Below are 10531 nucleotides of genomic sequence, written 5' to 3' on the forward strand. Positions count from 1 at the left end.
TTTAAGTTTAGCACAGGTGTTCCTGACCCAAGTTTCTCAATGTCAAACTGAATGCTGACTTCTACCATGTTATGATAAGTGTTCTCTCGGGAGTCTTTTATTCTGAAATCATTTATTAAATCTGCCTCATTACACATTGTCAGATCAGAAATAACCTGATCCCTGGTTGGATCCATAACATTATATTGCAGGAACCTATCCTGAATTCATTCTATGATTTCGTCCTTGTGACTACCTTTGCCAACTCAATTTTCCAAACCTACATGCAAACTGTCCTTCTTTTACACACACTCATTATCTCTTGATTTCTTCTCTGTCCCACAGAACAGCTGCTGCTACTGCTGCTGCTAGGGAACCAATGGAGTGCTATCACCAGTGTCTTCTTCTCCTCGTTATTTCTTACCTTCCCCTGAATGACTTCGACAGCTTTCAATCCAACAGCATGTCCTGCCATTGTACTTATTTTATCTCCTACTAACAAAGTTACCTCACCACCCTTCCCTTCCTGCCTGTCTGTTTCAAAAGCCGCATATCCTTGGACTATTTTGTTCCCAAATTTATTCTCTCCTCCTGATCCCTCTTCAGATCTAATTATTTTAGAGTCCTGTCTACATTCCTATTTAATCAATTCACCAGGACTCAATTTCAATGTTATTACCGTCACTGAATCCCCCGCCATCAACAGCTTGGTGACTATCATTGACCACAAACTGAATCAGACCAGCCATATAAATAGTATAGCTTCAAAGCATGTCAGAGACTTACCTCCTGACTCTCTAATACTTGTCCATCATCTACAAGGCACAAGTCAGGAATATTCCACACTTACTAAGTTGAGGGCATTTAAATGGTCATTGGATAGGCATATGGACAAGAATGGAATAACATAGTATGGATGGGCTTCAGATTGGTTCCACAGGTCAGTGCAACATCGAGGACCAAAGGGCCTATACTGTGCTGTAATGTTCTATGTTCTATGCCCTCCAACAACTCATAGGAAACTTGACTCCCACCACCATCAACATTCATTCCGTCAGCCAATGACACTTGGTGAAAGCAATGTGTATCATTTGTACTCACTAAGGCTTCTCTGACATCATCCTCCACACTCTCAAACTCAACTGCTTAGAAGGACAAAAGCAGAAATTAAATGGAAACACCGCAACCTGTAAGTTTCCTTCAATTCTCATTATTCTGACTGAAATATGTCACCATTTCGTCAAAGTCACAGGAGCAAAATACTGGAGCTTCCTTCCTCAAAGCACTGATAGTGTACCCAATAAAAATCGAAAGAGCCGTGATCACTGGAAAACAGAAATAAAAACAGCTCACAGTCACTACCACCTTCTTCAGGGAAAGGAGGGATGGGCAGGAAATGCTGACTTAGTAACACCCACATCCCTGGAACACATAAAAATGAACAAAAACTGCAACTTTCTTGCAGGCAAAGCATTCCATACCTTTACTACTTTCTGAGTAAATAAACTACCTCTAACATCTGTCTTATATCTTTCAGCCCTCAATTTAAAGCTATGTCCCCTCGTGCTAGCCATCACCATCTGAGGAAAAAGGCTCTCACTGTCCAACCTATCTAACCCTCTGATTATCTTATATGTCTCAATTAAGTTGCCTCTCAACCTTTTTCTCTCTAACAAAAATAGCCTCAAGTCTCTCAGCCTTTCCTCTTAAGGCCTTCCTTCCATACCAGGCAGCATCCTAATAACTCTCCTCTGAATCTTTCCCAAAGCTTCCACATCCTTCCTAGAATGTGGTGACCAGAACTGTATGCAATACTCCAAATGTGGCCGCACCAGAATTTTGTACAGCTTCACCATGATCTCATGGTTCCAAAACTCAATCCCTTTGCCAATAAAAGCTAACACACAGTATACCTTCTTAACAACCCTATCAACTTGAGTGGCAACTTTCAGGGATCTATGCACATGGACTTCGAGATCTCTCTGCTCATCTACACTACCAAGAATCTTACCATTAGCTTAGGACTCTGTTTTCCTGTTACTCTTTCCAAAGTGAATCACCTCGCACTTTTTCACATTAAAATTCCACTTGCCATCTTTCAGCCCAGCTCCGCAGCTTATCTATGTTTCTCTGTAACCTACAACATCCTTTGTCACTATCCACAGTTCTACCAACCTTAATGTCATCCGCAAATTTACTAACCCATCCTTCTATGCCTTCATCCAGGTCATTTATATAAATTACAAACAATAGTTCACCCAAAACAGATCCTTGTGGTACCCCACGAGTAACTGAACTCCAGGATGAATATTTCCCATCAACCAACACTCTCTGTCTTCTTTTTCAGCTAGCCAATTTCTGATCCAAACTGCTAAATCACCTTCAATCCCATGCCTCCATATTTTGTGCAATAGTCTACCATGGAGAACCTTATCAAATGCCTTATAGAAATCCATATACACCACACCAACCACTTTACCCTCATCCACCTGTTTGGTCACCTTCTCGAAGAACTCAATAAAGTTTGTGAGGCACGACCTACCCTTCACAAAACCGTGTTGACTATCCCTAATCAACTTATTCATCTTTAGATCCTATCTCTCATTACTCTTTCCAACACTTCATCCACAACCAAAGTAAGGCTCACAGGTCTATAATTAGCAGGATTGTCTCTACTCCCCTTCTTGAACAAAGGACAACATTTGCTATCCTCCAGTCTTCTGGCACTATTCCTGTAGACAATGACGACATAAAGATCAAAGCCACAAGCTTGGCAATCTTCTCCCTGGCTTCCCAGAGAATCCTAGAATAAATTCCATCCGGCCCAGGGGACTTATCTATTTTTACACTTTGCAGAATTGCTAACACCTTCTCCTTATGCACCTCAATGCCATCTAGTCTAGTAGTCTGTATCTCAGTATTCTCGACCACATTATCTTTTTCTAGTGTGAATACTGATGAAAAGTATTCACTTAGCGCTTCCGCTATCTTCTCTGACTCCATGTGCAACTTCACACTACTATGTTTGTTTGGCCCTAATCTTAGTCCAGTCATTCTTTTATTCCTGATAAAGCTATAGGAACTTCAGGGTTTTTCTTGATCTTATTCGCCAATGACTTCTCATGTCCCCTCCTGGCTCCTCTTAGCTCTCTTTAGGTCTTTCCTGGACAACTTGTAACTCTCAAGCTCCCTAACTGAGGCATCACATCTCATCCCAACCTTGTAGCTGCCTTCTTCCTCTCGACAAATGATTCAACTTCCTTAGTAAACCACAGCTCCCACGCTCTACAACTTCTTCCCTGCTTAACTGATACATATTTATCAAGCACACACAGTAGCTGGTCCTTGAATAAGCTCTACATTTCAATGTGCCCATCCCCTGCAGTTTCCTTCCCCATTCTATGTATCCTAAATTTTGCTGAATTGCGTCAGAATTGCCTTTCCCCAGCTATAACTCTTACCCTGCAATATATACCTATCCCTTTCCATCACTAAATTAAACATAACCGATTTATGGTCACTGCCATCAAAGTGCTCACCTGCTCACCCCATCCAAATCGAACACCTAGCTGGGCTCATTACCCAGTACCAAATCTAATGTTGCCTCGCCCCTTGTTGGCCTGTCTACGTACTGTGTCAGGAAACCCTCCTGCACACATTGGACAAAATCTGACCCATCTAAAGTATTTGAACTATAGTATTCCAGTCAATATTTGGAAACTTAAAGGCTCCCATAACAACTACCCTGTCACTCTTGCTACTATCAAAGATCATCTTTGCTATCCTATCCTCTACATCACTGCAACTATTCGCAGGCCTGTAGAAAACTCCCAATAGGGTAACCTGTCCTTTCCTGTTTCTAACTTCAGCCCATTCTACCTCAGCAGAGGAGTCCTCAAACATCCTTTCTGTAACTGTAATACGTCCTTGACTAACAGTGCCACCCCACCCCCTTTTTTACCATTTTCTCTGTTCTTACTGAAACATCTAAATCCTGGCACCCACAATAACCATTCCTGTCCTCACTGTACCCTCTCTCCGGTCTCTGAAATGCCCACAACATCGAAATCCCAAGTATCAACCCATGCTGCAAGTTCACCCACCTTACTCCGGATGCTCCTGACATTGAAGTAGACACACTTCAAACCAACTTCTTGCCTAACCATGCCTTCTTGCGATCTTGAAATCTTAATTCTGACTTCACTAAAACTGCAGGGGATGGGCACAATTGAAATGTGGAGCTTGTTCAAGGACCAGGTGATGCTGTTTCACACTGAAACATTCGAACAATGGCAAATCATTTTGGTGTTGAGTCAATTGGATAGTTGAATGTTATAAAATTCCATCCATGTATTCTGAGAACACTTTTGGTTCTTTAGTAAACATCCAATTTGTTAGCAGCAATACACCTGTCAGTGTACTCTCACAATTTCTCTGGGTTGGCCTCCTCACTGCTTCTCATTCAATTTCTCCCAGGTTCCATCCCGTTGCTCCAGCTAATGTTCCAATAGCAGGCCATGAGTTAGTTCTCTTTAGCCTATGCGTTTTGACCAGCAATGATTTTTCTTCTATTTCACTGTGCATTACCTCCCCTCCCAGTTCAGGTTTCGAGTTACTCTTATTTATACGAAGCTCTTGGGCCACTATCTCCTTTCCCCATCCAACACTGTCCTCTTCCTGACTGGGAACAGAGAAAGCTTACAGAGAAACATTGAAAACATGTCAGAAGTCACACGACACCAGGATATAGTCCAACAGGTTTATTTGACTTCACCTGATGAAGAAGCAGCATTCCGAAAGCCTGTGATTGCAAATAAATTTGACTATAAGCTGGCCTCATGTGACTTCTGACTTTGTCCACCCCAGTCCAACATCGACACATCCACATCATTGAAAAAAAAGCACAAGTAGGCCACAGCCCTTTGATCCTTCTCCACCGTTCATTATAATCATGGCTGATTATCCAACTCAAGAACCAGCCTCTGCTTTTCACTCCATTCCCTTTGATCCCTTTACCATCAAGGGTTATATCTAACAGCTTTTTGAAATCATGGGATGTTTTGGACTTAATTGCTTTCTTTGGCAGCAAATTCTCCAGGTGAAGAAATTTCTCCTCATTTCAGTCCTGAATGATTTACCCTGTGTCCTTAGACTGCGATCCCTGATTCTGGACTCCTCTGTTATCAGGAACTTGCTTCCTGCATCTACCCTATCTAGTCCTCCTAGAATACTGGAGGTTTCATTGAGATCCCCACTCATTCTTCTGAACTCCAGTGAACACAATCCAAACTGATTCAATGTCTCTTCATACATCAGTCTGGCCATCTCAGGAATCAGTCTGGGAAAGCTTCGCAGCATTCCCTCTGTAGCACAACCAGCCTTCCTAAGATAAGGAGACCAGAACTGCAGAAAAGCACAGACTATTAATGGAAAACGAAAGTTAAAATATAAAAGGAAACCACAGGGAGAAATAAATGTGTTTTCTGTGTTTACTGCAAGGTGTCTGTGTATGATTTATGTCCTACTCAACAATCATAAAAATATGTGGCCTTGTTATGAATTTTACTGTTGAAAATAATGTTTTCTCCCAGTAGAAATATTGTGGTTTAGCATCTTAAATCTATTGTTTTCTATTTTAGATCTCAAGAGATTGGAACTTGGCAATCCTATCAAGGTGGGTCCTCATCTTGCTGTGAATGTGGAGAACAACATCATGTTAGAATATCGCCCTCATGGTCCTCCAATCCAATTCAGTACCATTGCAAGCCAGCACTTACAACTCATTTCAAGTAAACTGGACGAGATTAAAGGAGGGAAAAACACAGTTATAGCTATTACCCTAACGGCCATTTCACCCCTATTCCTGTCGAAGTTTACATTAGAAGAATACAGAATATCAGGAGATCAATTCTCCAGTTACTCGACAGGAGTATGGATACACTGGTTGTAATAAAGAAGGTCAATGTCCGGGAAAACCCCCCACAGATCGTTACCTATTACAGTGACTGGTACGCTTATCAGATTGATTGATTCAGTGATGTTCACAGGCATCAATGTGGTATTTGTAGTTGCCTGAGAGATGACAATAGCACATTACCTTCCTCACAATATACATCCTGAGAGAATTATTATAAAGAATGAAATAGATGTGTTTCTTTCATATGTGTGCCCTTCTATACAAAGATAAACACTGTTTCACAATGTTTACCCTCTTTAGAGATGGGTTAATGTCACCTGAGATAATGCACTAAGAAAGCAGCAAAGAAACTTCCATTACAGCTGGGAATGTGAGTTCTGTCATGGAATTGGCCTCCACATTCCTGGTGGAATGGAGAGACTTTAAGGTCTGCACGATGTCCTCTGTATTCTCCAGAAGCCTTGACAGTGCCAGAAGGCCAGTATGCCAAGTCTCTCAGTGAGTATGCTCACCAATGCTCCTATAAGAGTTCTTTCCAACAGAACCCGTCTGTGACCTACCCCAACAGTGAGCTGATTCACCTGAAGCCCCCTCCCCTTGGTCTGTTTGGAGTCCACTCCTGCTCAGCAGCTCACCCTGTACTGATCCCGATTCTGTTGAATCTCCCAGTTATGGTCAGTCCCACAGATCAAGCCATAGTGCCTCAACATCCCTTGTGTGGTTTATTGTCTCTCTCTTTTTATTTACCTATGGGACATGGGCGTCATTGTGAAGCCCAGCATTTATTGCCATCTCAAGTTGCCCTTGAGATGGTGGTGGTGAGCTGCCTTCTCAAACTGCTGCAGTCCATGTACTGGAAGTAGACCCACAATATGCTAGGGAGTGATTTCCATGAATTTTACAAATCAGCACTGAAGGGATGGCGATATATTTCCAAGTCTGAATAGGAAGGGTTTGGAGGGGAACTTGTAGGTGTTGATGTTCCCATGTATCTGCTGCCTTTTTCTTCCAAATGATTGTGTTTGGGGGTTTGGAATGTGCTATTCTAAAGATCTTTAAATGAATTTTATCATTAGGTGAATTTCCACAGTGCACCTTATAATGCACACATCCAGAACTGAGTGTTGGTGGTGGAGGGAATGAATATTTGTGAATGTGGTTTCAAGCAGGTGGGATGCTTTGTGATGAGTGGTGTTACTTCTTGAGTGTTGTTGGAACTGCAGGCAGACGGAAAGTATTCCATCCTATTGCTGACTTGACCTCGTAGATGACAGGCAGGGCTTTGGGGATTCAGGAGGTGAGTTACTCGCTGTAGAATTCCTTGGTTCTGAACTGCTCTTGTATTCTTAGGGTTAGGAGTTAATAGTAGGGTATTGTAATGATAGTGTTATTTGAACGTCAAAGTGTGGTTAGATTATCACTTGTTGGAGATCACCTGGTATTTGTGTGGTACGAATGTCATTTGCCACTTGTCAGTTCAAGTGTGGATATCGTCTGGGTCTTGTTGCACTTGAACATGGACTGCTTCAGCAAATGAGGAGGCATGAATGGTACTGAACATTGTTCAATTATCAGTGAACATCATTCCTCTGACCTTATGATGGAGGGAAGGTCATTTATGAAGCAGCTGAAGGTAGCTGGGCCTTGGACTCTACCCTGAGGAACTCCTGTAGAGATATCCTGGAGCTGAGATGACTGACCTCCAACAACCACAACCATCTTCCTGTGTGCCAGGTATGACTGCAACCATTAGTGCGTTTGCCCCCTGATACCCTTTCCTTCCAGTTTTGCTTGGGTTCCTTGATGCCTCACTTTGTTGAATGTGACCTTCATGTTAAGGGCTGTCACTCCCACCTCACCTCTAGAATTCAGCTCTTTTATCCATGCTCGACCCTAGGCTGTAATGAGGTCAGGAGCTGAATGGTCATGGTGGAGTCCAAACTAAGCTTCAGTGAGCAGGTTATTGCTGAGGAAAGTGGGACTTAATAGCTCTGCTGGTGACACATTCTATCACTTTGCTGATAATTGAGAATAGATTGATTTCTCCTTCATTTTGTGTACAGGACACACTTGGGCAATTTTCCACACTGTTGGCCAGTAACGTAGCTGTATTGGAATGGCATAGCTGATTCAAACTATTCCTCTTCCTCCTGGATGTGCTGGGACTGGGTTGTTGGTGTTATTTTTGTATCTGAAAGTGTAAATGAGAAGGGAGGGTTGAAGTGAGGAAGGGGGATGGTTGGGTGCAAAGCAGGAGGTGCAGGGTCACACCATCAACAGTTTGGACACCATGCCAGAAACAGAATGAGGGTAAGGCAGCAGTGAGAAGGGCCATAAGGCAGTAACATTTCATCATCATGAATTGACCTGCTGACACTGGATGCCACTGTCTCTGGCACAGCATTCCTATGATGCTGAACACCATCTCCTTCATCGAACTGAGACAAAAAAGTAGTACTGAATTCCACTGCTTCTCTGCTGCTCCCTGCTGTTTGTGAATGGTCCTGCAGGAAAGGGAAGAATGTGAATGGCTGTATTGCACTGTGTTTAAGTGCTTTACTTGCCACTGCTGTATTGCTGGAGGTATGTGGAGATGATCCTCGATACCTGCACCCACTCATTTCAGAGGTATTCCATGAGGATGCCTGACCTCCTGGGCAACATGGTCTCTATCCACTGCCCACCGACGCTAGCATAGAACCTTCTGTGTCCTGGTTCTTGATTTCCTCATTTGCAGTGACCACACTGGTATTCAGCAGCGTCCTCCTGTATGTAATTCCAGCTTCTTTTGAGAGAGAGGGATTGCCTTTCAGAGCTGGAGGTAACTGTAACATTTGCTGGTCTTACTTGCTGTTAAACTCCATGTTGTGTGTGTGTGTGCAGCCAGCCAGAAGCTGGGCTGTGTCCAGAAATCATTCCAATGTAGCGGCAGCCCATTGCTTCCCTATACTGGAAAAACACGCTCCTATAATCTTTATCCAATTGACTTTTGTAACTATCTAGAATAAATATGAATTTAAACACAGATACAATTGTCTTTTTAATATTGGCAATATTCAACCAGGGAGGTTAATAGCATATTGATTTGAACGTTCCTCCACAGGGGTGAAGGCACTTTCTCATTCGGTAATTTCAGCATTTTCCAAGGGACAGTTCCTCAATCTTGAGGAGTGCACAGACTCTTCATTTTGGGTGTGTGAGGCTGCAGCTCCTCGTTCACGGTCCTAGGCAGTTTCTCCTCAAATTGAACCTGCACTTCAGCCCCATGCTCCAGTTCTGCGGTCACCTGACATGGAGAGGGAAGAGCAACTTGGAGAACTTCTTGTTGGGTCTCTGCCCAAGGTAGTCATTAACAGATTCAGGCAGCAGGCCATGGTGCAGGGCATTCCATGAGGCTGCCAACCTCTATTCCATGGTTATGTCCATGTCCAGCTGGTTTTGAAGATGGAGCACACAATGCCCACTGTTACATTTAAGGCCTTCCACAACTGCTGATATCACAGGGGCTGGAATGAAGAATCAGTCTGAAAGACCAAGCTTTCATTTAAATTAGTAAGTCCCTTAGGGGTTTAAGTCTTTCATTCTAGATCTCCTTTGACAACTGTCCATTGTCCATCTGATTTAATCTGCTTTAAGTTGGCTGAATTTGTTTCATGGATTTTTGTTAATATTACACAAGATTTTGTTGCAGCATTAATCCACTACATATGATGCTGCAATCTAAATAAATGATTATCAAGAAAACAATTTGTATTTTGTTTTATAATTCACTGTCTGGTTTAGGATCCATTTATCAGAGGAGTATTTTTTGCAATTAAATGTATTTTACTTTGTTCAAATAATTCATTCTTTGTCATAACATACTGTTGTTGTTATCTGTAATAAAATAACTGTTTTGTTTATATTGGCTTTAATAGACTTTAACTGTTGTCACAAAGGTGGATTCCAAATGGTAATCTTCTGCATGAAAGTAAAGTTCAGCCTGTATACATTGAAAGTGGCTTAGTCTTCTATGCAATGTCAATATGGATAGATAGAATATCAGAAGGCATTCTGATAGTTTTCTGAGCAATATGTTATTTTGGATCTTATATTCTGCAACAAGATTTAGTTTACTAGTAAACTTATCGCAGAGATGTTGAAGTATTTTGTGTCTTTCTTCACAGTAGATAACACAAAGAAATTATTGGAATTGGGAAGTTTTAATGTATCTGTGAAACTTGAAAGATTAATATGAGAAAAGATAAAATACTGGAGAAATCAACTGGATGAAAAGCTGACAAATTCTTTGGGACTGATGAGCCTATACCTGAATATTTCAAAAGTAATAGCACAAAGACTGGATGCACAATGTTTTCTGTCAATGATATCTGACTGCTCCCTTTCCTACAGCAAAGCTTGAAGCAGCAAATTAATACTTTTAAATTACAAACATTGGTATATTCCCAGCCTTAATAACTAATCACCTATTCTTCAATCATACATTATTGAGATACACGAGTTATTGATTCCTGTTTCTGTCTGCTTACTAATTATACCATATTGGTTAGTATATATGTGTTGTGTTTAGGTTATGTAATTACGCAGTTTCAAAAATGGCTTCTTCAGCATAAGGCGAGTACAAAATTGCATCTT

General features: G+C 41.7%; 1 pseudogene across 1 annotated transcript in view; it reads left to right on the plus strand.

Annotated features, from left to right (window-relative positions):
* The window catches only part of LOC122555274 (NXPE family member 3-like), a 68594-nt pseudogene extending 58562 nt beyond the window's left edge, over positions 1-10032 (plus strand). Inside the window, exon 6 of the transcript XR_006313221.2 lies at positions 5619-10032. The product of XR_006313221.2 is annotated as an NXPE family member 3-like (transcript). The remainder of the gene's footprint in view (positions 1-5618) is intronic.
* Positions 10033-10531: the final 499 nt, after the last annotated feature.

This window comes from Chiloscyllium plagiosum, unplaced genomic scaffold (assembly GCF_037043375.1).
Source record: "Chiloscyllium plagiosum isolate Xiang-an unplaced genomic scaffold, Cpla_swu_hap1 HiC_scaffold_12, whole genome shotgun sequence".
Lineage (NCBI taxonomy): Eukaryota > Metazoa > Chordata > Chondrichthyes > Orectolobiformes > Hemiscylliidae > Chiloscyllium > Chiloscyllium plagiosum.